The following is a 26,662-nucleotide window of genomic DNA, read 5'->3' as shown; positions in this document are numbered from 1 at the left end:
ATAGAGGCTCCGTCTGCAGCCGTAATTAACGTCTCGGCAGATGTGTGTGTGACGGATGAGAAGGCAGTTGAGGTGTCTGGTGTGTAGTGTATTGCTAGGAATAGGCCTGTTAAGATTTGTATGATTAGGCAGAGACCGAGTAGGGAGCCAAAATTTCATCATGAAGAGATATTTGATGGGGTGGGGAGATCAATAAATGTATCATTGAGGATTTTGATTAGTGGGTGTGTTTTTCGAATGTTGGTCATTGGTCATGGTTGAAGTCCATGTGAGAATAATGATGGCATACATTGTTTTTATTATAAGCATTAATTTTGTAATTAGTCTTGTGGGGCTTTCTTCAAAGCCTTCACCTATTTATGGGGGTTTAGGGTTGATTGTGGGTGGTGCCGTAGGGTGCGGGATTGTTTTCAGTTTTGGTGGTTCATTTTTAGGATTAATAGTATTTTTGATTTATTTGGGAGGAATGTTAGTTGTATTTGGTTATACTACAGGTATAGCCACTGAGCAATATCCTGAGGTTTGGGTTTCTAATAAAGTTGTGTTAGGGGGATTTCTTTTAGGTTTAATGACGGAGTTTTTAGTGGTGTTGTACGTTTGAGAGAGTGAGAAGGTGGATATTGTATTTGAACTTAATGGGTTGGGGGATTGGGTTATTTATGATACGGGGGATTTGGGATTTTTTAGTGAGGAGGCTATAGGAATTGCTGCTTTATATAGCTGTGATACTTGATGGGTTATTGTTACAGGTTGATCATTGTTTATTGGTGTTGTAGTTATTATGGAGATTACTCGGGGTAATTAAATAAGATTATGCTAAGGGTAATAGTGATGAGGAAAGACAGGAAGTAGAGTTTGATAAGGCCTTTTTGGTTTGGGGTTAGTGTGGAAGAATGGAGGCTGTAGTTTTTGGTAGGATGGTTTCTATTCAGGTTAGGTCTAGTAAGGAAGTTGCTAGTTTTTGGCTTATTATTAGGTTTAGGTGAGGGGGTAGGCGATGTATAATTGTGGGGAAATATCCTAATAAAGTGGAAAATTTAGTGGCGTTTGATGGATGTAGGTATTTTAAGTTTTGTGTATAGGTGTTAATTTCGAATGCGAGAATAAAGCCTAAGGTTGTTATTGCGAGAGCTGTTAGTCTTAGGTGTAAGGGTATAGTTATTAAGGGGGTGGTTATTGGAGGGATATTGTTGGAGAGGATAAATCCGGCGAAGATACTTCCAATTAAAAGCGTTTGATAGGGTTAATTAATATAGGGTTATTTTCATTAATGTTTATGAGGGGAGGGAAGCGAGGTTGTCCTAGTAAAGAAGACAATGCGAGTGCTGTAAATAGCTGTGAGGGAGGTAGCGGTTAAGGTCAGTAATAGGGCTCAGGCGTTGGTATAAGACGAAGTGGTGGCTTCGATGATAGGGTCCTTAGAGTAGAACCCTGTGAGGAATGGTATTCCTGTAAGTGCGATGATAAGGGCGGTTGTGGTGAAGGGAAGAGTTTTGAATAGTCCTCTTATTTTTCGAATGTCTTGTTCGTTGTTTAGGTTATGAATGAGGGAGCCGGAACATAAGAATAATATGGCTTTGAAGAAGGCATGTGTGCAAATGTGTAGGAATGCTAGGTGAGGTTGGTTAAGACCGATTGTTACTATTATTAGGCCAAGTTGGCTGGAGGTGGAGAAAGCAATAATTTTTTTGATATCATTTTGGGTGAGAGTGCAAATGGCTGTGAAGAAAGTGGCGAGGGCACCTAGAGAAGGGTTTACTGTTTGAATGAGTCTGTTGTTTTCTATTAAAGGGTAGAAACGGATAAGTAGGAAAATCCCTGCTACGACTAGTGTGCTTGAATGGAGTAAGGCCGAGACTGGGGTGGGACCTTCTATTGCTGAAGGGAGTCAGGGGTGTAGTCCAAATTGGGCTGATTTTCCAGCTGCGGCTAGTACAAGTCCTATGAGGGGAAGATTTGAGGAGTTTTGGTTGAGTATGAAAATTTGTTGTAAGTCTCATGCGTTTATGTTAAATAAGAATCATGCTATTGACATGAGGAATCCAGTATCTCCGATGCGATTATATAAGATTGCTTGGAGGGCAGCTGTATTAGCATCTGTCTGTCCGAATCATCAGCCAGTTAGCAAGAAGGATATAATACCTACTCCTTCTCACCCAATGAATAGTTGGAAAAGATTATTAGCTGTGACGAGGATGAGTATGGTGATGAGGAAAATAAGTAGGTATTTGAAGAATTGGTTGATGTGGGGGTCAGAGTGTATATATCATATTGAGAATTCCATGATAGATCATGTAATAAATAGTGCTACAGGTATGAATATGAGTGAGAAGTAGTCTATTTTGAAGCTAAGTGATAGTTTAAGGGTTTGGATGGTAATTCAGTGTCAGTTTGAAATGAGTGCTTCTTGGTTTGTGTGAAGAAATATTATTGGGATCAGGCTAGTGATGAAGGCGGAAAGGGTGATATTTTTTACATAGTGTTGGTACTTGTCGCTTTTGTAGAGGTTTGTGTTAGCTATTACGATGGGGGCAGTTAATATTAGTAATGTGAGTAAAGCAGAGGAAGTAAATAGGTTTATTACTTTTATTTGGAGTTGCACCAATGTTTTGGTTCCTAAGACCAATGGATAACTGTTATCCTTTAAAAGTTTGAAAAAGCCACACTGTTAGATGTGGGGGGCATGAGTTAGCAGTTCTTGCAGTATTTTTTCGGTAAGTAAGAAGTTTTTTTGTTTTTTTAACATCTTTATTGGGGTATAATTGCTTTACAATGGTGTGTTAGTTTCTGCCCCATAACAAAGTGAATCAGGTATACATATACATATGTTCCCATATGTCTCCCCTCTGGTGTCTCCCCCCCTCCCACCCTCCAGTAAGAAGTTTTGATCTTCTATTACTAGCTTCACAAACTAGTGTTCTTTTAAAACTATACTTACAATAAAGGGGGCCTAAGATGATTTGGGGACTTAATGATAAGAGTAGTAAGGGAATGATGTGTAGGGCTATTAAGGCGTGTTCTCATGTGAAAGAGGGGGTGAGGTTGTTAATATGGTGAGTATGTTTGCCGCGTTGTGTCGTGATTAACATGTATAGGGAGTAAAGGGCTGTGATTACAATATTTGTTCCCATTAGGATAATAGTGAGGTTTGATCATGAGAAAGCTGATATAACTACAAGTAGTTCTCCGATCAGGTTGATGGTGGGGGGTAGAGCGAGGTTTGTTAGGCTTGCTAGTAGTCATCAGGTCGTTATTAGTGGGAGAAAGATTTGTAGGTCTCGTGCTAGGATTATGGTTCGGCTGTGGATTCGTTCATAGTTCGAGTTTGCTAGACAGAACAGTATAGAGGATGTAAGGCCGTGGGCGACTATTAGAGCGGTAGCTCCTATGTAGCTTCAAGGGGTTTGGATGAGGATAGCTGCGATAACGAGTGCCATGTGGCTGATGGAGGAGTATGCGATGAGTGATTTCAGGTCTGTTTGACGTAAACAGATGGAGCTGGTTATGATTATTCCTCATAAGGATAGCATGAGGAAGGGGTAAGCTGTATGTTCTGTTAGAGGGTTAAGAATTGATGTAATTCATAGCATGCCGTAGCCTCCGAGTTTTAGTAATACAGCTGCAAGGACTATTGAACCTGCGATGGGGGCCTCTACGTGTGTTTTGGATAATCAAAGATGTAGACCGTAAAGGGGTATTTTTACTAGAAAAGCTATTATGCAGGCTAGTCATATGAGGATATTAGATCAGGAAGTGGGTAGTGGTTGGGCTCAGTGTTGTCATAATAGAAAGTTTAGAGATCCTGGTGTGTTTTGTAAGTATGTTAGTGCTACTAGCAAGGGGAGTGATCCTATGAGTGTGTAGAATAGGAAGTAGAGTCCTGCATTGAGTCGTTCTGTTTGGTTACCTCAGCGGGTGATAATGATGAGAGTGGGGATTAGTGTAGCTTCAAATATGATGTAGAATAGGATTAGTTCTGTGGCAGTGAATGTTATAATTAGAAGAGTTTGTAACATAATTAGTATCGTAATGTGAAGTTTTTTTTCGGACGAGTGGTTCTTTGAGAAGGTGGGACTGGCTTGCTATTAGTATTAAGGGAAGGAGGCATATTGTCAGGATTAAGAGTGGTGTAGAAAGGGGGGTCAGAGAAGAATATCAGAGAGTAATTGAGACTGTTGTCGTTGAATTGATTCAGTAGGAGTAGGCTTGTAAAGCTGATTAGTAAACTGTGGGTTGTGGTGTTAATTCAGATAGAGCTGTGTTTTGATAATCAAGTTAGGGGTATCAGTATGATGGTAGGAATAATGAATTTTAGCACTGGAGGAGGTTAAGGTTTTGTACGTAGTCAGTGCCGTATGTGTTGGAGATTATGACTAATAGGGCTAGTCCGATAGCTGCTTCACAGGCTGCAAATACTAGGAGGATAATTGGTATCATGCTGGCTAGAGTGAAGTGTGAGTTTAGGATTGTGAGGGCTGCTAGAATGAACAGTGATAGTATTATGCCTTCTAAGCAGAGTAATGCGGATATTAGGTGGGATCGGTATATTAATAAACCCGTGAGGGATATGGTGAAGGCTATTAGGATATTTATATGGATTAGAGACACTTGGTATTTGTGAGTTTGGATCACAGTCTAGTGGGTCGACATCACTTGTTTTATTTTAAACTAAGTACCATATTTATCTCATTCTAAGCCCTTTCGGGTTCATTCGTAGGCTAGGCTAGCTGCTAGTAGGGAGATTAAGAATAGGGTCATAGTGAGTATTATTTTTAGGTTATTTGTTTGGGTTGCTCAGGGTAGGGGGAGTAGGAGGGCGATTTCTAGGTCAAAGAGGAGGAAAGTAATTGCTACCAGGAAGAATTTTATGGAGAAGGGTAGGTGAGCGGACCCTATTGGGTCGAAACCGCATTCGTAGGGACTTGTTTTTTCTGCGTATACGTTTAGCTGAGGGAGTCAGAAAGCGATAAATACGAGTAGTAAGGCTAGAGTTGTATTTGTTAGTGTTAGTAGGAGATTTATTGTTCTTTATCGGGGTGCACTGAATCTAACTGATTGGAAGTCAGTTGTACTTGTTAATACTAAAAGGACTATGAACCTCATCAATAGATAGATACATAGAGAAATAGCCCGACAACGTCTACGAAATGTCAGTATCAAGCAGCGGCTTCGAAGTCAAAGTCGTGGCTTGATGTAAAGTGGAATTTTATTTGGCGTATAAAGCAAACAGTGAGGAAAGTGGATCCGATAATGACGTAGTCCATGGAAGCCTGTGGCCACAAAGAAAGTGGGTCCGTAGATTCCGTCGGAGATTGTGAATGGGGCTTCATAGTATTCTGATGCTTGGAGTAGGGTAAAATAAAGGCCGAGCATGATTGTGACGAAAAGAGCTTGAAGTATGTGTTTGCGGTTTCCTTCTATGAGACTGATGGGCTCAGGTGATAGATACGCCAGAGGCTAATAATACAGAGGTATTGAGAAGTGGGACTTCTAGGGGATTTAGAGGGTGGATGCCTGTTGGTGGTCAGCATCCACCTAGTTCAGGAGTGGGGGTAAGGCTTCAGTGGTAAAAGGCTCAGAAGAAGCCTGTAAAACATAGGACTTCTGATAGGATAAATAAGATTATTCCATATCGAAGTCCTTTTTGGACGGTTGGTGTGTGGTGGCCTTGGAAAGTGCTTTCTCGGATAATATCTCGTCACCATTGGTATATTGTTAGAATATTTGTTAGTAAACTTAAAACTAGTAGGATTGTTGAGTTGAAGTGGAATCATATGATTAGGCCTGATGTTATAAGACGTGCTGAGAGAGCTCCTGTAAGGGGTCAAGGACTGGGATTTACTATGTGATATGAATGGGTTTGGTGGGTCATTATATATTGTCATGCAAGTATAAGCTTACTAGTAGAGTGAATACGTAGGCTTGAATTAAGGCGACAGCGAATTCGAGGATGGTTAATGGAGTGAGGATGGTGAATGTGATGAGGGCTGTGAATAGGCTGGTACTTACTAGTGTGAGAGTTGTACTTCCAATTAGATGTAATAACAAGTGGCCTGCTGTAATGTTGGCAGTTAGTTGTATGGCTAGTGCTACTGGTTGAATAAGTAGGCTAATAGTTTTGATAATTACTAATATGGGAATGAGGAAAGTGGGTGTGCCTTGTGGTAGAAGGTGGGCTAAGGATATTTTTGCCTTATTAGGGAAGCCTGTAATGACAGTACCGGCTCATAGAGGAATAGCTATTCCTAAATTTATTGAGAGTTGGGTGGTAGGTATAAATGAGTGGGGTAATATTCCAAGATTTGTAGAGGCAATAAATAGGAGAAGTGAGATGAGTATTAGAGATCAGGTTTGTCCCTTGGGGTTATGTGTATTTATTAGTTGTTTTGATGTAAGTTTGGTTAATCATTGTTGGATGGAAACTGTGCGATTGTTAATTAGTCGATTTGGTGTTGGGAATAGTATAGCAGGGAATGTAATGATTAGAGTGGCGATAGGAATACCAGGATAGTGGTGGTGATAGGAATATCTTCCTGGCAGAATAGCCAGGAAGGGAGAAATGCTATGGGGTATGTGTGTGATAGTAGAGTGGGGAGATGGTTTCCACAAAATGGTATGTATAAAAATGAGCTCTGGGGGTAGTGATAAACAGCAAAGTCAAGAGAATATGGTAATATATTAAAATTCTTTTCTTGGGGGGCCATCAAGAATGTACTTTTAGAGATTATTGTGAAGTGTCTTTTATGCTTTCAGATACTACTTTTGATGTTAATAGTGGAAATTAAAACTATCCTGCTTGCATATAGCTTTCTTGTCTAAGTGCTTTCACGTACCTTATTTATTTGAATGTTATGACATCATTCTAAGGCGTGCAGGCTGATTTCATATGATTCCATTTAGGCATCATTAGTGGAAATAATTAAGCTTTGGCGTGAGATGGCAGGAGTTTCAAATCTTAGCTCCTTATTTACTAGTTGTATGACCCTGGCCTTGGCAAGCTATTAGCCCTCTGAAATTCAGCTTCCTCATTTGCTCACTAAATCTGACTCTTTCACATAACTACCTGAGAGGATGCTTCAGAGGACACAATGAGATAACCTCTGTAAAATGTTGGCCATAAGGAACACTCAGTAAGTGCTATTTCCCTTTGTGTGAGACTTCAAATTGATATCTGCCCTTTCACATGTGAACTGCCGTTAGACTGTATAGTTAGGTTTTTTGTTTTCTGTGTGTTGGCTCTGATGCTAGAAATGAGATGAGAAAACAATAAGCAAATGATCACTATAAATGCTTAATGGCACTGTGAGTGTAATATAAAACCACAAGTCCATTGAATGTGATGAATTAGACTTCTATTAGTACAGATGACCCCCCTGAATCCACACTGACCAGAGTCCATCAAGATTACTGCTATTACATGGAGGCGCATGTTAAGGAGTACAACCTCACCAGTTAAAATTTTGTAGGGCATGCGCACTGACATTCTGTCAGCACGCTGATAATTTTTTATTAATGACCACCTCAGGCTTAGGGCACCCTCTCCTAACATTCTGCCATCTGGGAGAGCCTTTCTGTCTTTGGCTTCATGTACCCTAGTTTACTCACAGGGGAAGGACGGTAGGAAAAGGGATGGTTATCACATTCTGCTTTGCAGTATGGCTGGGATTCTTAGTAACAGCTGATGCTAATCTAGCCCCTCTTTGTGCCAACCTGGAGCTGATTTTCTCCTGGATTTCTGGGCCCCTCCTCTTTCCCTTTCCTCCTTTATCTCTGCTCAGCGTCCTTTTACAGTCTACTTTGCAGAAGTTTCTTCCTCCACCGGTTTCCCAGCATCCTGTCCTTGGTCCCCTTTCTTGTCTTCTTCTGTACTTGCCTAGGATGGTCCCAGCCACATCCCCACCTGCAGCCACACCCGCCGGTATCCTTCTGTCTGCCAAATCAGTATTTCCAGCTCGCATATCCAACCTATCAGGACTCTGCACTCTGTTTTCCTACAGAGACCTCAGAAATTTATTTTAAACATTTAAAAATTAATTTTAAAATGTCTTTGCTTTACCCTTGCTCCCTATTGATTTAGCCTGAATCAGAGAATTCAACATTAATCCAAATTCAGAGACCTAGGAGTCAACATTGACACCTCCCTCTGTGCCCAGAGCTAATTACCCAGCAAGTCTTGTTAATTCTATCACTTTACTATCTCTGAAATTCCCCCTTTCCTCTTGGCACTCTCTGATTAGGAGAAGAAGAACACAGTGGCTAAAAGCATCAGTTTGGGGTCTGATTCCTAGGGTTTCTACTTAATAGCTGTGTGGTTATGAGTAAGGACCTTAGCCTTCCTGAGCCTTGGTTTCTTCATCTGTGAAATACGGATAACATCTGATTCATTGCTTAAACGAGTAAATGTTTGGTATGTAGGCCACGAGGAGCCCTCCACATAGTTACGTTTTAATCAGTTTCTCATCTCAGTTACACCAGTGCTTTGACTTGGGTGCACATAAGATTCACCTGGAGGGCTTGCTGAACCCTACATTGCTAGGCCCTAATTCCAGAAAATCTGCATTCCTAACAAGTTCCCAGGTGATGCTGACACCGCTGCTCCTAGGCCCACACCTTGACTAAAGAAAGGCCTCTTGGCCTGCAACCTTCCCACTCCCAGGCTCACCTCCACCCCATACACAGCCATCATTTTAAAACATTATCTAATCTTTACATAAAAATTGCTTGAACTTCCTAGCAATTGCTAAGCACTTTTTCTGTGGTCAGACATACTTCTAAGTAAGTGCTTGACATGAATGAACTTATTTAAAGCTGAGAACAGCTTGTGAGATACATATCTCCATTCTATAGATGAGGAAACCGAAGCACAGAGAACTTAAGGAACCTAAGGTAACACAGGTAGTAAGTTTCAGAGACAGAATTTTTTTTTTTTTTTTTTTTGCGGTATGCGGGCCTCTCACTGTTGTGGCCTCTCCTGTTGCGGAGCACAGGCTCCGTACGTGCGGGCTCAGTGGCCATGGCTCACGGGCCCAGCTGCTCCATGGCATGTGGGATCTTCCCGGACTGGGGCACGAACCCGTGTCCCCTGCATCGGCAGGCAGACTCTCAACCACTGCGCCACCAGGGAAGCCCTCAGAGACAGAATTTGATACCAGACTCCAGCCCTTGGCTCCAGAGGCCAGAATCTTAAACATTATGATCACTGCCTTTCTGCCCTGTCATTTCCTCATCTTAACATCCTCCAAAAAACAAGTCTATGGGATTTAAATCCATCCCTTTGCATGGCCTATGTGACTCCCAGGTGTCCTTTTTTTTTTTTACATCTTTATTGGAGTATAATTGCTTTACAATGGTGTGTTAGTTTCTGCTTTATAACAAAGTGAATCAGTTATACATACACGTAGGTTCCCATATCTCTTCCCTCTTGCGTCTCCCTCCCTCCAACCCTCCCTATCTCACCCCTCCAGGTGGTCACAAAGCACCGAGCTGATCTCCCTGTGCTATGTGGCTGCTTCCCACTAGCTATCTACCTTACGTTTGGTAGTCTAAATATGTCCATGCCTCTCTCTCGCTTTGTCACAGCTTACCCTTCCCCCTCCCCATATCCTCAGGTCCATTCTCTAGTAGGTCTGTGTCTTTATTCCTGTCTCACCCCTAGGTTCTTCATGACATTTTTTTTTCTTAAATTCCATATATATGTGTTGGCATATGGTATTTGTCTTTCTCTCTCTTACTTCACTCTGTATGACAGACTCTAGGTCTATCCACCTCATTACAAATAGCTCAATTTCGTTTCTTTTTATGGCTGAGTAATATTCCATTGTATATATGTGCCACATCTTCTTTAGCCATTCATCCGATGATGGACACTTAGGTTGCTTCCATCTCCTGGCTATTGTAAATAGAGCTGCAATGAACATTTTGGTACATGACTCTTTTTGAATTATGGTTTTCTCAGGGTATATGCCCAGTAGTGGGATTGCTGGGTCATATGGTAGTTCTATTTGTAGTTTTTTAAAGAACCTCCATACTGTTCTCTATAGTGGCTGTACCAATTCACATTCCCACCAGCAGTGCAAGAGTGTTCCCTTTTCTCCACACCCTCTCCAGCATTTATTGTTTCTAGATTTTTTGATGATGGCCATTCTGACTGGTGTGAGATGATACCTCATTGTAGTTTTGATTTGCATTTCTCTAATGATTAATGATGTTGAGCATTCTTTCATGTGTTTGTTGGCAGTCTGTATATCTTCTTTGGAGAAATGTCTATTTAGGTCTTCTGCCCATTTCTGGATTGGGTTGTTTGTTTTATTGTTATTGAGCTGCATGAGCTGCTTATAAGTTTTGGAAATTAATCCTTTGTCAGTTGCTTCATTTGCAAATATTTTTTCCCATTCTGAGGGTTGTCTTTTGGTCTTGTTTATGGTTTCCATTGCTGTGCAAAAGCTTTGAAGTTTCATTGGGTCCCATTTGTTTATTTTTGTTTTTATTTCCATTTCTCTAGGAGGTGGGTCAAAAAGGATCTTGCTGTGATTTATGTCATAGAGTGTTCTGCCTATGTTTTCCTCTAAGAGTTTGATAGTTTCTGGCCTTACATTTAGGTCTTTAATCCATTTTGAGCTTATTTTTGTGTATGATGTCAGGGAGTGTTCTAATCTCATAGTTTTACATGTACCTGTCCAGTTTTCCCAGCACCACTTATTGAAGAGGCTGTCCTTTCTCCACTGTACATTCCTGCCTCCTTTATCAAAGATAAGGTGACCACACGTGCGTGGGTTTATCTCTGGGCTTTCTATCCTGTTCCATTGATCTGTCTTTCTGTTTTTGTGCCAGTACCGTACTGTCTTGATTACTGTAGCTTTGTAGTATAGTCTGAAGTCAGGGAGCCTGGTTTCTCCAGCTCCGTTTTTCGTTCTCAAGACTGCTTTGGCTATTCGGGGTCTTTTGTGTTTCCATACAAATTGTGAAATTTTTTGTTCTAGTTCTGTGAAGAATACCAGTGGTAGTTTGATAGGGATTGCACTGAATCTGTAGATTGCTTTGGGTAGTAGAGTCATTTTTACAATGTTGATTCTTCCAATCCAAGAACATGGTTATATCTCTCCATCTATTTGTATCATCTTTAATTTCTTTCATCAGTGTCTTATAATTTTCTCCATACAGGTCTTTTGTCTCCTTAGGTAGGTTTATTCCTAGATACTTTATTCTTTTTGTTGCAATGGTAAATGGGAGTGTTTTCTTGATTTCACTTTCAGATTTTTCACCATTAGTGTATAGGAATGCCAGAGATTTCTGTGCATTAATTTTGTATCCTGCTACTTTACCAAATTCATTGATTAGCTCTAGTAGTTTTCTGGTAGCATCTTTAGGATTCTCTATGTAAAGTATCATGTCATCTGCAAACAGTGACAGCTTTACTTCTTCTTCTCCGATTTGGATTCCTTTTATTTCCTTTTCTTCTCTGATTGCTGTGGCTAAAACTATGTTGAATAAGAGTGGTGAGAGTGGGCAACCTTGTCTTGTTCCTGATCTTAGTGGAAATGCTTTCAGTTTTCCTTTTGCACCACTCACTACATTGTTCCCTGACCTCTAGACTTGTTGCAAACTTGTTTGTCAAGTACACTTTACCCTGCATGGAACACTTCCCTACCAACTCCTATTCATTCTTTATAAAGCTCAGCTAAGATAGTACCTTCTTTGAGAAGTCTTCCCAGCTCTTCCCCACCAACTGTGGATTAAAAGCCCTTCTTTTGTGTACGTTCCCCTAGCACTTAGCACTTAGCTCTCTTGAAGCTATTCCACACACACCTGCTTACTTGTTGGACCCTTCAACAAAGATGAAGTTCAGGGCAGGGCAGACTCTTGTCAGTGCACCTAGAAGGCAGTTAAATATCATCTGTTAATGAGTGAATGTAAATTACATCCAATGGCACTTTCAGGCTCTCTTCTCTTAATTCCTCAGTGAGTTCCTTCTTTGGGCTCCTTCAGGCTTGTGTGAAAACCAGTCTTGATGACATTTCTTTAAAAAAGATTTTATTTGTTTATTGTTGAGTATTTCCCTTAAGGATAAACCATAATATGTCACAAATATCCATATACCTACTATGCAGCATTTGTTTGTTTTTAATTGAAATATAGTAGATTAACAGTATTGTGTTAGTTTCAGGTATATAGCAAAGTGATTCAGTTATATATTTTTCAGATTAATTTCCATTATAGATTTATTACAAGATACTGAATATACTTCTCTGTGCTATATAGTAAATACTTGTTGCTTCTCTTTTTTTATTTTTATTTTTTTGTGGTATGCGGGCCTCTCACTGTTGTGGCCTCTCCCGTTGCGGAGCACAGGCTCCGGACGCGCAGGCTTAGCGGCCATGGCTCACGGGCCCAGCCTCTCCACAGCACATGGGATCTTCCCGGACCACGGCACGAACACGTGTCCCCTGCGTCGGCAGGTGGACTCTCAACCACTGCGCTACCAGGGAAGCCCATCTATTTTATGTATAGTAGTTTGTTAGTCCCACACACGTAAATTGTCCCTCCCTCATCCCTTTTGGTAATCATAAGTTGGTTTTCTATGTCTGTGAGTCTGTTCCTATTTTGTATATAGATTCATTTGTATTATTTTTTAGATTGCACATACAAGTGATATTATATTTGTCTTTCTCTGACTTACTTAATATGATATTCTGTAGGTCTATCTATGTTGCTCCAAATGACAATATTTCCTTTTTTATGACGAATATTCCATTTTGTGTGTGTGTGTGTGTGTGTGTGTACACCACATCTGCTTAACCAATTGTCTGTTGCTGGGACTTGGGTTGTTTCCATGTCCTGGCTATTGTAAACAGTGCTGCTATGAACACTGGGGTGCATGTATCTTTTCAAATTAATTTGCCTTTTTTCTGGATATATGCCCAGCAGTGGGATTGCTGGATCATATGGTAGCTCTATTTTAGATTTTTAAGGAACCTCCATACTGTTTTCCATAGTGGCTACACCAATTTACATTCTCACCAACAGTGTAGGAGTATTCCCTTTTCTCCACACCCTTCCCAGCATTTATTATTTGTAGACTCTTGAATGATGGCCATTCTGACTGGTGTGAGGTGATACCTCATTATAGTTTTGATTTGCACTTTTCTAATAATTAGCAACGTTGAGCATCTTTTCATGTGCCTATTGGTCATATGTATGATATGTATGTCTTGTTTGGAGAGGTGTCTGCTTAGGTCTTCTGCCCTTTTTTTTTTTTTTTTTGCGGTACGCGGGCCTCTCACTGTTGTGGCCTCTCCCGTTGCGGAGCACAGGCTCTGGACACGCAAGCTCAGCAGCCAAGGCTAACGGGCCCAGCCACTCTGTGGCATATGAGATCTTCCTGGACCAGGGCATGAACCCATGTCCCCTGCATCGGCAGGCAGACTCTCAACCACTGCGCCACCAGGGAAGCCCTGCCCATTTTTTGATTGGGTTTTTTTTTTTTTGATATTGAGTTGTATGAGTTGTATTTTGGATATTAAGCCCTTGTCAGTCACCATTTGCAAATAATTTCTCTCATTCAGTAGGTTGTCTTTTTGTTGATGCTGTGCAAAAGCTTTGCTGTGCAAAAGCTTTTAAGATTGATTAGGTCTTACTTGTTAATTTTTCCTTTTATTTCTTTTGCCTAGGGAGACTGACCTAAGAAAATATTGCTACGATTTATGTCTGAGAATGTTTTGCCTGTGTTCTCTTCTAGGAGTTCTATGGTGTCAAGTCTTATATTTAGGTCTTCAAGACATTTTGAGTTTATCTTTGTGTATGGTGTGAGGGAGCGTAATAATTTCACTGATTTACATACAGCTGTCAAGCTTTCCCAACACCACTTGAAGATACTTTCTCCCCATTGTATATTATTGACTTCTTTGTTGTAGATTAATTGACTATAGGTATGTGGGTTTATATCTGGGTTCTCTAATTCTTTTCCACTAATCTATGTGTCTGTTTTTGTGCCAATACCATGCTGTTTTGATTAATGTAGATTTGTGGTATTGTCTAAAGTCTGGGAGGGTTATGCCTCCAGCTTTGTTCTTTTTCCTCAGGATTGCTTTGACAATTCTGGGTCTTTTGTGGTTCTACGTAAAATTTATGAATTATTCTACTCCTGTGAAAAATGTCATGGGCATTTTGATAGGGATGGCATTAAATCTGTAGACTGCTTTGGGTAGTCTGGCCATTTTAACAATATTAATTCTTCCAATCCAAGAGCATGGGATATCTTTCCATTTCGTTGAATCATCTTCAGTTTCCCTGATCAGTGTCTTATAGTTTTCAGTGTAGTATAGTTTTCACCTCCTTGGTTAAGTTTACTCCTAGTTATTTTATTTTTTTGGTGTGATTTTAAACAGAATTTTTTACTTTCTCTTTCTGATATTTCATTGTTAAAGAAATGCAATGGGTCTCTGAATGTTAATCTTGTATCCTGCTACCTTGCTGAATTCATTTATTCTAACAGTTTCTGTGTGGAGTCTCTAGGGTTTTATATATAGATTATCATGTTATCTGCAAAGAGTGACAGTTTTACCTCTTCCCTTCCAATTTGGATAACTTCTGTGTCTTTCTGTTCTCTGACTGATGTGGCTAAGACTTCCAATACTATGTTGAATAGACATGGTGAGAGGGGACATCCTTGTCTTGTTCCTAAATTTAGTGGAAAGGCTTTCAGCTTTTTACCACTGACTATTATGTTGGCAGTGGGTTTGTCATATATGGCTTTTATTATGTTGATACATTTCTTCTATACCCACTTTGGTGAGAGTTTTTTTTATCATGAATGGATGTTGAATTTTGTCAAATACTTTCTTTGTGTCTACTGAAATGATCACGGGGATTTTGTCTTTTTGTTAATATGGTGTATCACAATGATTGATTTTACATATATTCAATCATTCTTTTGCCCCTGGGATGAATCCATTTTGATCATGGTATACGATCCTTTTTGCGTACTGTTGAATTTGGATTGCTAATACTTTGATGAATATATAGGCAAAAATCTTCAACAAAGACATTGGCCTATAATTTTCCCTTTTGTAGTCTCTGTCTGGTTTTGGTACCAGGGTGGTAGTAGCTTCATAGAATGAATTTGGGAGTGTTCCCACCTCTTCAGTCTTTTGAAATAGCTTGAGAAGAATAGGTGTAAGTTCTTCTTCGTATGTTTGGTACAATTCCCCAGTGAGGTCCTCTGGTCCTGGACTTCTGTTTGCAGGGAGTTGTGTTTTTTTTTTTTAATTTGGTTTATTCGTTTACAGATTCTATTTCACTTTTCATGACTGGTCTGTTCAAATTATCTGTTTCTCCTTGAGTCAGTTTTGGCAGGCTGTATGTTTGTAGAAACTTGTGAATTTCTTCTTGGCTGTCCAATTTGTTGGCATATAACTGTTCATAGTATTCTCTTATGATTTTTTTGTATTTCTGCAGTATCAATTGTTATTTCTCCTCTTCAGTTTCTTAACTTTTTTATTTTGGTCCTCTTTCTTTTCTTCTAGGTGAGCCTGACTAGAAGTTTGTTGATTTTATCTTTTCAAAAAGCCAGCTTTTGCTAGATAGCTTCAAGATGGCAGAGGAGTAAGATGTGGAGATCACCTTCCTCTGACAAATACATCAAAAATACATCTATATGAGGAACAACTCCTACAGAACACCTACTGAATGCTGGTAGAACACCTGACTCCCCAAAAGGCAAGAAACTCCCCACGTACCTGGGTAGGGCAAAAGAAAAAAGAAAAAACAGACAAAAGAATAGGGATGGGACATGCACCTCTGGGAGGGAGCTGTGAAGGAGGAAAAGTTTCCACACACTAGAAAGCCCCTCCACTGGCAGAGACAGGGGGTGGGCAGGGGTGAAGCTTCAGAGCCATGTAGGAGAGAGCAGCAACAGGGGTGCAGAGAGCAAAGTGGAGAGATCCCTGCACAGAGGATCGGTGCCGACCAACACTCACCAGCCTAAGATGCTTATCTGCTAACCCGCCAGGTCAGGTGGGGGCTGGGAGCTGAGGCTCGGGCTTTGGAGGTCAGATTCCAGGGAGAGGACTGGGGTTGGCTGTGTGAACACAGCCTGAAGGGGGCTAGTGTGCCACAGCTAGCTGGGAGGGAGTCCGGGAAAGAGTCTGGACCTGCCTAAGAGGCAAGAGACCATTGTTTCGGGGTGTGTGAGGAAAGCCTAAACAAGCTCCAGAGACAGGCGCTAGCCGCGGCTATCAGTGCGGACCCCAGAGATGGGCATGAAACGCTAAGGCTGCTACTGCAGCCACCAAGAAGCCTGTGTGTGAGCACAGGTCACTATCAATCACACCTCCTCTCCTGGGAGCCTGTGCAGCCCGCCACTGCCAGGATCCCGTGATCCAGGGACAACTTCCCCGGGGGAACACATGGCATGCCTCAGGCTGTTGCAACGTTACGCCGGCCTCTGCCACCACAGGTTCGCCCGGCACTCCGTACCCCTCCCTGCCCCACGCCTGAGTGAGCCAGAGTACCCGAATCAGTGGCTCCTTTAACCCCATCCTCTCTGGGCGAAGAACAGACGCCCTCAGGTGACCTACGTGCAGAGGCAGGGCCAAGTCCAAAGCTGAACCCCAGGAGCTGTGCAAACAAAGAAGAGAAAGGGAAATTTCTCCCAGCAGCCTCAGGAGCACTGGATTAAATCTCCACAATCAACTTGATGTACCCTGCATCTGTGGAATACCTGAACAGACACTGAATTATCCCAAAATTGAGGTGGTGGACGTTGGGAGCAACTGTAGACTTGGGGTTTGCTTTCTGCATCTAATTTGTTTGTGGTTTTATGTTTATCATCTTAGTTTAGTATTTACAGCATAGTATCACTGGTAGATTTGTTTATTGATTTGGTTGCTCTCTTCTTTTTAATATATATATATATTTTGTCCCTTTCTCTCTTTTTGTTGAGTGTGTTACGTGTATGCTTCTTTGTGTAATTTTGTCTGTACAGCTTTGCTTTTACCATTAGTCCTAGGGTTCTGTCTGTCTAACCGTTTTGGAATTTTTTTTTAGTATACTTTTCAGCATTTATTATCATTGGTGGATTTGTTTTTTGGTTTCGTTGTTCTAGTCTTTCTTTTTTTAAAAAATACTTTTTTCTTTTTAATAATTTTTTTTATTTTAATAACTTTATTTTCTTTTTTTCCCCTCACTTTTCTTCTGAGCCACGTGGCTGACACGGTCATGGTGCTCCAGCTGGGTGTCAGGCCTGAGCCTCTGAGGTGGGAGAGCCAAGTTCAGGACATTGGTCCACAAGAGACCTCCCAGCTCCATGTAATATCAAACAGCGAAAGCTCTCCCAGAGATCTCTATCTCAACGCTAAGACCCAGTTCCACTCAACAACCAGCAAGCTACAGTGCTGGACACTCTATCTATGCCAAACAACTAGCAAGACAGGACAACAACCCCAACCACTAGCAGAGAGGCTGCCTATAATTATAATAAGGTCACAGACACCCCAAAAGACACCACCAGATGCAGTCCTGCCCACCAGAAAGACAAGATTCAGCCACATCCACCAGAACACAGGCACCAGTCATCTCCACCAGGAAGCCTATAAAACCCACTGAACCAACCTTACCCACAGGGGGAAGACACCAGAAACAACGGGAACTATGAACCTGCAGCCTGTGAAAAGGAGACCCCAAACACAGTAAGTTAAGCAAAATGAGAAGACAGAAAAACACACAGCAGATGAAGAAGCAAGGTAAAAACCCACCAGACCAAACAAATGAAGAGAAAATAGGCAGTTTACCTGAAAAAGAATTCACAGTAATGATAGTAAAAATGCTCAAAATCTTGGAAATAGAATGGAGAAAATACAAGAAACGTTTAACAAGGACCTAGAGGAACTAAAGAGCAAACAAACAATGATGAACAACACAATAAATGCAATTAAAAATTCTCTAGAAGGAATCAACAGCAGAATAACTGAGGCAGAAGGACGGACAAGTTACCTGTAAGATAAAATAGTGGAAACAACTACCACACTGCAGAATAAAGTAAAAAGAATGAAAAGAATTGAGGACAGCCTCAGAGATCTCTGGGACATTAAACACACCAACATTCGAATCATAGGGTTCCAGAAGAAGAAAAGAAAAAGAAAGGGACTGAGAAAATATTTGAAGAGATTATAGTTGAAAATTTCCCTAATGTGGGAAAGGAAATAGTCAATCAGGTCCAGTAAGTTCGATGAGTCCCATACAGGATAAATTCAAGGAGAAACATGCCAAGACACATATTAATCAAACTATAATTAAATACAAAGAAAAAATATTAAAAGCAGCAAGGGAAAAACAAGAAATACCATACAAGGGAATCCCCATAAGGTTAACAGCTGACCTTTCAGCAGAAACTCTGCAAGCCAGAAAGGAGTGGCAGGACATATTTAAAATGAAGAAAGGGAAAAACCTACAACCAAGATTATGCTACCCAGCAAGCATCTCGTTCAGATTCGATGGAGAAATTAAAAGCTTTACAGACAAGCAAAAGCTAAGGGAATTCAGCACCACCAAACCAGCTTTACAACAAATGCTAAAGGAACTTCTCTAGGCAGGAAACACAAGAAAATGAAAAGACCTACAATAAGAATCTGAAAACAGTTAAGAAAATGGTAATAGGAATATACATATCAATAACTACTTTAAATGTAAACAGATTAAATGCTCCAACCAAAAGACATAGACTGGCTGAATGGATATAAAAACAAGACCCATATATATGCTGTCTACAAGAGACCCACTTCAGACCTAGGGACACATACAGACTGAAAGGGAGGGGATGGAAAAAGATATTCCATGCAAGTGGGAAACCAAAAGAAAGCTGGAGTAGCAATTCTCATATCAGACAAAATAGACTTTAAAATAAAGACTATTACCATAGACAAAGAAGGACACTACATAATTATCAAGGGATCAATCCAAGAAGAAGATATAACAATTGTAAATATTTATGCACCCAATGAAGGAGCACCTCAATACATAAGGCAAATGCTAACAGCCATAAAACGGGAAATCGACAGTAACACAATCATGGTAGGGGACTTTAACACCCCACTTTCACCAATGGACAGATCATCCAAAACGAAAATAAATAAGGAAACACAAGCTTTAAATGATATATTAAACAAGATGGACTTAATTGATATTTATAGGACATTCCATCCAAAAACAACAGAATACACTTTCTTCTCAAGTGCTCATAGAACATTCTCCAGGACAGATCATATCTTGGGTCACAAATCAAGCCTTGGTAAATTTAAGAAAATGGAAATCGTATCAAGTATCTTTTCTGACCACAATGCTATGAGACTAAATATCAACTAAGGGAAAAATCTGTAAAAAATACAAACACATGGAGGCTAAACAAGACACTACTAAATAACCAAGAGATCACTGAAGAAATCAAAGAGGAAATCAAAAAATACCTAGAAACAAATGACAGTGAAAACACCATGACCCAAAACCTATGGGATGCAGCAAAAGCAGGTCTAAGAGGGAAGTTTATAGCAATGTAATACTACCTTAAGAAGCAAGAAACAACTCAAACAACCTAACCTTACACGTAAAGCAATTAGAGAAAGAACAAAAACACCCCAAAGTTAGCAGAAGGGAAGAAATCATAAACATCAGTTCAGAAATAAATGAAGGAAAGAATAGCAAAGATCAATAAAACTAAAAGCTGGTTCTTTGAGAAGATAAAGTTGATAAACCATTAGCCAGACTCATCAAGAAAAAACGGGAGAAGACTCAAATCAATACAATTAGAAATGAAAAAGGAGAAGTAAAAACTGACACTGCAGAAATACAAAGGATCATGAGAGATTACTACAAGCAACTATATGCCAGTATAATGGACAACCTGGAAGAAATGGACAAATTCTTAGAAAAGCACAACCTTTCGAGACTGAACCAGGAAGAAATAGAAAATATAAACATACCAATCACAAGCACTGAAATTGAAACTGTGATTAAAAATCTTCCAACTACCAAAAGCCCAGGACCAGATGGCTTCACAGGCGAATTCTATCAAACATTTAGAGAAGAGCTACAACCTATCCTTCTCAAACTCTTCCAAAATATACCAGAGGGAGGAACATTCCCAAACTCATTCTATGAGCCACCCTGATACCAAAACCAAACAAAGATGTAACAAAGAAAGAAAACTACAGGCCAATATCACTGATGAACAAAGATGCAAAAATCCTCAACAATCCTAGCAAACAAAATCCAACAGCACATTAAAAGGATCATACACCCTGAAAAAGTGGGTTTTGTCTCAGGAATGCAAGGATTCTTCAATATACACAAATCATTCAATGTGATACACCATATTAACAAATTGAAGGAGAAACTATATGACATATCATCTCAATAGATGCAGAAAAATCTTTGGACAAAATTCAACACCCATTTATGATAAAAACTCTCCAGAAAGTAGGCATAGAGTGAACTTACCTCAACATAATAAACACCATATATAACAAACCCACAGCCAACATCGTTCTCAATGGTGAAAAACTGAAACCATTTCCACTAAGATCAGGAACAAGACAAGGCTGCCCACTCTCACAACTATTATTCAAAATAGTTTTGGAATTTTTAGCCACAGCAATCAGGATAGTTTTAGAATTTTTAGCCACAGTAATCAGAGAAGAAAAGAAATAAAAGGAATACAAGTCAGAAAAGAAGTAAAGCTGTCACTGTTTGCAGATGATATGATACTAAACATAGAGAATCCTAAAGATGCTACCAGAAAACTACTAGGGCTAATCAATGAATTTCACAAAGTAGCAGGATACAAAATTAATGCACAGAAGTCTCTTGCATTCCTATAACACAAATGATGAAAAATCTGAAAGACGTATTAAGGAAACACTCCCATTTACCATTGCAACAAAAAGAATAAAATGCCTAGGAATAAACCTACCTAAGGAGACAAAAGACCTGTATGCAGAAAAGTATAAGACACTGATGAAAGGAATTAAAGATGATACAAATAGATGGAGAGATATACCATGTTCTTGGATTGGAAGAATCAACATTGTGAAAATGACTATACTACCCAAAGCAATCTACAGATTCAGTGCAATCCCTATCAAAGTACCAATGGCATTTTTCACAGAACTAGAACAAAAAATTTCACAATTTGTATGGAAACACAAAAGACCCCAAACAGCCAGAGCAATCTTGAGAACGAAAAACGGAGCTGGAGGAATCAGGCTCCCTGACTTCAGACTATACTACAAAGCTACAGTCATCAAGACAGTATGGTACTGGCACAAAAACAGAAAGATCAATGGAACCAGATAGAAAGCCCAGAGATAAACCCACGTACATATGGTCACCTTATTTTTGATAAAGGAGGCAAGAATATACAATGGAGAAAAGACAGCCTGTTCAATAAGTGGTGCTGGGAAAACTAGACAGCTACATGTAAAAGAATGAAATTAGAACACTCCCTAACACCATACACAAAAATAGACTCAAAATGGATTAAAGACCTAAATGTAAGGCCAGACACTATAAAACTCTTTGTGGGAAACATAGGCAGAAGACTCTATGACATAAATCACAGCAAGATCCTTTTTGACTCACCTCCTAGAGAAATGGAAATAAAAACAAAAATAGGGCTTCCCTGGTGGCGCAGTGGTTGAGAGTCCGCCTGCCGATGCAGGGGACACGGGTTCGTGCCCCGGTTTGGGAAGGTCCCACATGCCGCGGAGCGGCTGGGCCGGTGAGCCATGGCCGCTGAGCCTGCACGTCCGGAGCCTGTGCTCCGCAATGAGAGAGGCCACAACAGTGAGAGGCCCAAGTACCGCAAAAAACAAAACAAAACAAAAAAAAAAACAAAAATAAACAAATGGGACCTAATGAAACTTCAAAGCTTTTCCACAGCAAAGGAAAACATAAACAAGACCGAAAGACAACCCTCAGAATGGGAGAAAATATTTCCAAATGAAGCAACGGACAAAGGATTAATCTCCAAAATTTACAAGCAGCTCATGCAGCTCAATATCAAAAAACCAAACAACCCAATCCAAAATGGGCAGAAAACCTAAACAGACATTTCTCCAAAGAAGATATACAGATTGCCAACAAACATCTGAGAGGATCCTCAACATCACTAATCATTAGAGAAATGCAAATCAAAACTACAGTGAGGTATTACCTCACACCAGTCAGAATGGCCATCATCAAAAAATCTAGAAACAATAAATGCTAGAGAGGGTGTGGAGAAAAGGGAACCATCTTGCACTGTTGGTGGGAATGTAAATTGATTCAGCCACTATGGAGAACAGTACGCAGGATCTTTAAAAAACTAAAAATAGAACTACCATACGACCCAGCAATCCCACTACTGGGCATATACCCTGAGAACCCATAAGTCAAAAAGAGACATGTACCACAATATTCATTGCAGCTTTATTTACAATAGCCAGGAAATGGAAGCAACCTACGTACGTGTCCATTCACAGATGAATAAAGATGTGGCACATCTATACAATGGAATATTACTCCAGCCATAAAAAGAAACAAAACTGAGTTATTTGTAGTGAGGTGGATGTACCTAGAGATTATGAAGAACCTAGAGGCAGGACAGGAATAAAGATGCAGATGTAGAGAATGGACTTGAGGACACGGGGAGGGGAAGGGTAAGCTGGGAGGACGTGAGAGAGTGGCATGGATATATATATACACTACCAAATATAAAATAGAGAGCTAGTGGGAAGCAGCCACATAGCACAGAGAGATCAGCTTAGTGCTTTACGACCACCTAGAGGGGTGGGATAAGGAGGGTGGGAGGGAGACGCAAGAGGGACGAGATATGGTGATATATGTATATGAATAGCTGATTCACTTTGTTATAAAGCAGAAACTAACACACCATTGTAAAGCAATTATACTCCAATAAAAAATAATTATACTCCAATACTTTTTAAAAAATAAGTTAAAAGAAACAACAGTGTAATTAAAAGAGAAAATACCTATTTAATGCAAAAGTATGCAATAAAGAAAAAATACCAGAACAAACACAAAAGACATACAGAAAATAAATAGCGAATAATAGACATAAATCCTACTTTATTAGTAATTACACTAAACATAAATGAATTAAACACTCTAATCAAAAGGCACAGATTAGTAGAATGGATTTTGAAAATAATCCAACTGTATGCTGTCGAGAAAATACTTTAAAGACAAAGAGGTTGAAAGACAAAGAGGTTGAAAAGTAAAAAGAGGTTGAAAAAAAATACTTTATATTTAAAGACAAAGAGGTTGAATTAAACACTCTAATCAAAAGGCACAGATTAGTAGAATGGATTTTGAAAATAATCCAACTGTATGCTGTCGAGAAAACACTTTATATTTAAAGACAAAGAGGTTGAAAGTAAAAAGGTTGGAGGGAAGTATACCATACAATAAGAGCCAAAAGAGAACTAGAGTGGCTGTACCAATATTAGACAAAATAGACTTTAGACAAAAATTACTAGAGACAAAAAAGGATATTTTAAAATGATAAAAGGGTGAATCCATCAGGAAATTACAACTATTATATACATGTAACAACAGAGCTCTAAAAAAACTGGAAGTAAAACCTGACACAACTAGAGGAAGAAATAGACTACTCAATAATAATAGACGTAGACTTCAAAACCCCAGTTTCAATAACAAATAAAACAACGAGGCAGAAGCTTAACCAGAAAATAGAAGACTTGACCAACATTATAAACCACTAGACCTAACAGACCTCTATGGAACATTCCATATAACAATATCAGAATGCACATTATTATTAATACATGAAACATTTTCCAGGGTAGACAACATGTTAGATGATAAAACAAACCTCAATAAATTTAAAAGGGTGGGAATCATACAAAGAATGTTCTCTGACAACAAATGAATAAAATTAGAAATAAACAGAAATAAATTTGGAAAATTCAATATGTAAAAAGGACTAAACAGAAACCTAACCAGTAGAGCAAAGAAGGAATCACAAGAGGAATTAGAAAATACTTTGAGATGAATTAAAGTGAAACACAACATACCAAAACTTACGCGTTGCAGCCAAGGCATCATTTTAAAGCTATAACGCCTATAAGAAAGTTCTGAAATCAAAACCTAAGTTACCACCCTAAGAAACTGGATAAAAAGCAAACTAACCCCCAACGAAGGAAGGAAATAATAAAAATTAGAGCAAAAATGGAGAATAGAAAACCAAAAGAGAAAAAATCAGCAAAAACTAAAGTTGGTTCTTTGAAAAGATCACCAAAATTCACAAAACTTAGCTAGATTGGTAAAGAGAAAAGACTCATTATTATGATCAGAAATGAAAGAAGGGACGTCAACAACAATCTTACAGAAATAAAACGAATTGTAAGGGAATACTATGAACAATTTTGTGCCAATAAATTAGATAACTAGATTAAATTAACAAATTGCTATAAAGACTCAAACTACCTAAACTTAACCAAGAAGAAATAGAAAATCTGAATAGATCTATAATAGGTAAAGAGATTGAATTAGTAATCAAAAAACTTCTCATAAAAAGTCCATCTCCAGATAGATTCACTAGCAAATTCTACCAAACATGCAAAAAATAATCAATACCAATTCTTCACAAATTTCAAAAAAACAGAAGAGAAAGGAACACTTACAATTCATTCCATGAAGCTAGTGTTACCCTGATAACAAAACCAGACAAAGGCATCACATGCAAATAAAAGAAAAGGCCAGAATCTCCTATAAAAATACTGTGAAAATGCTCAACAAAATAGTAGCAAACAAAATCTAGCAATATATAAAAAGTAGTATATGCCATGCTCAAAAGTAATGCATCCTGAGAATGCAAGATTGGTTCAACATATGAAAATCAATGTAATACACTGTATTAAGAGAATAAAATTAAAAAAACCACATGATCAATAGGTTCAGAAAAAGCACTTGACAAAATCCAGTACCCTTTCATATAAAGATACTCAACAAATTTGGAATAGAAGAGAATTTGCTCCAGGCAAAGAACATCTACAAACAATGTAGAGCAAACATCCTACTTAATGGTAAAAGACTGAATGCTTCCTCTCTAATTGAGGAAACAGACTAGGATGTCAGCTCTTGCCATTTCTATTCAACATTGTACTGGAGGTTCTAGCCAGGGCAATTAGGCAAGAAAATGAAATAAAAGGGCATCCAAAGTAGAAAGGCAACATAGATGACATGATCTTCCATGTAGAAAGTTCAAAGGAATCCACACACACACACACACACAAACAAACTAGAACCGCTAGATGAGTTGGGCACATTGTAGAATCCAGTGGTAAAAATACTATTTGTAAATGCTAGAAATGAACACCTGAAAATAAAATTAATAATTTCATATGTAGTAGTATTAAAAAGGTGAACTACATAACATATTTAACAAAAGAAGTGTAAGACTTGTATGCTAAAAGCTACAAAACACCGTTGAAAGAAATTTTAAAAGATCTAAATAGGGGGCTTCCCTGGTGGCGCAGCGGTTGAGAGTCCGTCTGCCGATGCAGGGGACTCGGGTTCGCGCCCCGGTCCGGGAAGATCCCACATGCCGCGGAGCGGCTGGGCCTGCGCGTCCGGAGCCTGTGCTCCGCAACGGGAGAGGCCACAGCAGAGAGAGGCCCGCGTACCAAAAAAAAAAAAAAAAAAAAAAAAGATCTAAATAAATGGAAAGACGTCCACATTCATGGATTAGAAGACTTAATACTGTTAATATTACAACATTCCCAACATTGCTCTACAGGTTCAACTCAATCCCAGTCAAAATCACAGCTGTTTTTGGGGGGCCAGAAATTGGCAAGCTGCTTCTAAAATTGATATGGTAGTACAAAGGACCCACAATAGCCATGTTAAAAAATGAACAAGTTGGAGGACTCAGATTTCTCAACTTCACAACTTACTACAAAGCTACAGTAATCTAAAGTGTGATATTGACATAAAGATGGACATACGAATCAATGGAATAGAATTGAGTGTCAAAAATAAACGCTTATTCTTATGGTCAATTGATTTTTGACAAGAGCGTCAAGATAATTCAATGGGGAAAAAGTAGTTTCTTCAAGTGGTGGGACAACTGGATAACCACATGTGCTACAAATAAGATGGATCCATGTGGATCATTACCTCACACTATGTACAAAAATTAACTTAAGATGGGTCATAGATCTAAATATAAGAATTAAAACTATGACACTCTCAGAAGAAAACATAGGGGTAAACCTTTGTAACCTTGTAATAAGCAATGGTTTCTTAGATATAACAGCAAAACACAAGTGATAGATAAATTGGACTTCAAAATTAAAAATGTTTGGCTTCAATGGACATCAACAAATAAGGGAAAGACAACCCACAGAATGGGAGAAAATATTTGCAAAGCATATATCTGACAAGGAATTTGTATCTAGAATACATAAAAAACTTTTACAACTCAACAATAAAAAGACAATCCAATTTTAAAGTGGGCAAACTTTTCTCCAAAGAAGATGTACAAATGGCCAATAGACACATAAAAAGATGCTCAACATTAGGGAAATGGAAATCCACAGTAAGATACCTCTTCATACCTACTATGACAGGTAAAATTAAATAGACAATAACA

At 39.2% G+C, this 26,662-nt stretch overlaps 1 protein-coding gene across 1 annotated transcript in view; it reads right to left on the bottom strand.

Moving 5' to 3' along the window:
- Positions 1–26,662, bottom strand: part of PPM1L (protein phosphatase, Mg2+/Mn2+ dependent 1L) — a 340,516-nt gene that overhangs the window by 42,268 nt on the left and 271,586 nt on the right. The window lies entirely within an intron of this gene.

This window comes from Phocoena sinus, chromosome 4, assembly GCF_008692025.1.
Source record: "Phocoena sinus isolate mPhoSin1 chromosome 4, mPhoSin1.pri, whole genome shotgun sequence".
In the NCBI taxonomy this organism is placed as follows: Eukaryota; Metazoa; Chordata; class Mammalia; order Artiodactyla; family Phocoenidae; genus Phocoena; species Phocoena sinus.
Note: the sequence above shows the minus strand (reverse complement) of the source record. Positions and strands in the feature narration are given on the sequence as shown.